Source organism: Lucilia cuprina, chromosome 3, assembly GCF_022045245.1.
Source record: "Lucilia cuprina isolate Lc7/37 chromosome 3, ASM2204524v1, whole genome shotgun sequence".
Lineage (NCBI taxonomy): Eukaryota > Metazoa > Arthropoda > Insecta > Diptera > Calliphoridae > Lucilia > Lucilia cuprina.
Window position 1 is genome coordinate 45,512,902 of NC_060951.1, and position 1,856 is coordinate 45,514,757.

A 1,856-nucleotide genomic window follows, 5' to 3' on the forward strand; every position below is an offset into this window, starting at 1 on the left:
AAATGATGAACATTGGTCTATTATTTCACCTTTTATTTTGGTAACAGGTGTAGGGTATTATAGCGTCGGTCTCGCCCTACTATAAATTCTTACTTGTTGTTATTGTTTCTTTTTTTACGATCTTTTCTCCGATTTCTTACTCACTAATAATGTTTCATGTTATTGTTTATCGAATTTTGTATTGTTGTTTTATTGTTTTCATATGAATTAAGTCAATCTGTTATTTACTTTAACTTCTTTCTTTATTTTAAAGAGTTCTTTACTATACTCAATGTACATACCCCTGTGTTGCTGAGTCTTTTACTTATGTTTGTAGATAAAGTTGTAGACTAGATTTAATGTATCAGAAGTTAAGGTGTTGTTGATAGTGTTGCTGACTTTTAGTCTAACTAGCTAACAGTTAGTCAGTCAGTGAGAATAACTAGTCCGTAGGTCTGCGGCAAAAGCAGCATGATACAACACATGTTTAATTCTATTAACATAATTTAACAATTTGAAATCTTACAAAAAATTTATTTATTTATGGTGTTGCTTGTTTTGGTGCTAAAGCTGACTGCCTCTACTTCTAAGTTGTAAACCATTGTTGTTGAGGTTTGTTTTTGTTGTAGTTGGTTTAAATATTGGTAACGTTAAAGGTAACATCAACACCACCAACGCCAACAACAGCAGCAACAACTGCGTGAACACTCCAAAAAATATAAAAAAAATAAACTGAAATTATTACCAACCAACGAATGGAAACCAAAATCATCACAAGCAGAAAATCATCGCGTTTCTAGTTTTTTTTACAGTTCGAAACACTTTTATTTTTCAGTTGAGTGACAAACGGGCAACCGTCTAGTTCACAACGTGTTTTTATTGTATTTTTTCGATTTTCTACTCTTTTTTTCACATATATTTACGTTTAATCAAAAAATATCGAAGAAAAGAATGTGACCGTGTTATCGTCATCGCCGTCGTCGATGGGAAATAAATTTGTTTAATTTTTGAAAATATCAATTTAATTGAATGAATGCACTAGAAAACGTTTAATTGATATGAATGATAACTACTAAATCAACAGAATAAAAAAGTAATCAAAAGTGAAAACAAATAAACAAACAAAATTTAAATTATGTTAAATTTCTAAAAAAAAAAAAAATTAATTAAACTGCTTCTCTGTCAAGTTTAGTGAAAATAATCAAATAATGTCACACAATATAAATGAATTGCATTTTATTAAACAAATACAAATAAAAATTATTTAATACATTTAAAAGTTATAAAATAGTAATATTTATTTTTTATTATTTTTGTTGTTGTAAAAAACAGCTGATTGTAACAGAACAAGAGTGTAAAGAAGGAAAATATGTATATAAAATAATAATAATTTCTGTGCAAATACTTCCATACAACAATAGTGGTGGCTAGAGAAATAAGTACACTAAAATATCTCCAGTGTTTAAAAAATAGAAAAAATAAATGAAAGTGCGTTAAGTTAATAAAAAGTAAGAAAGCGTCGTAGGCGAAACCGGACTACATAATACCCTTCATCGATGTAGTGCAATTTTCGAAAGTAGGAACAAAACATATATAAAATGTATTTGCTGAACTGTACAAATGCATCCAGATATCGATATTGAACTAGAATTAAACTAGAACTGAACTAAAACTGAATTAAAACTGAACTAGAATTGACCTAGAACTGACCTAGAAGTGAACTAGAACTGATCAACTGAATCAGAACTGAACTAGAACTGAAATAGAATTGAACTAGAACGGAAATAGAACTGAACTAGAACTGAACTAGAACTGAACTAGAACTGAACTAGAACTGAACTAGAACTGAACTAGAACTGAACTAGAACTGAACTAGA

General features: G+C 29.0%; 1 long non-coding RNA gene across 1 annotated transcript; it reads left to right on the top strand.

The window, feature by feature from the left end:
- The first annotated feature begins 285 nt into the window (after positions 1 to 285).
- On the top strand, positions 286 to 1,555 carry LOC124419105. Its single transcript, XR_006940403.1, has 2 exons — positions 286 to 1,072; positions 1,312 to 1,555. It is a non-coding gene; the product is annotated as an uncharacterized LOC124419105 (long non-coding RNA).
- The last annotated feature ends 301 nt before the right edge of the window (positions 1,556 to 1,856 follow it).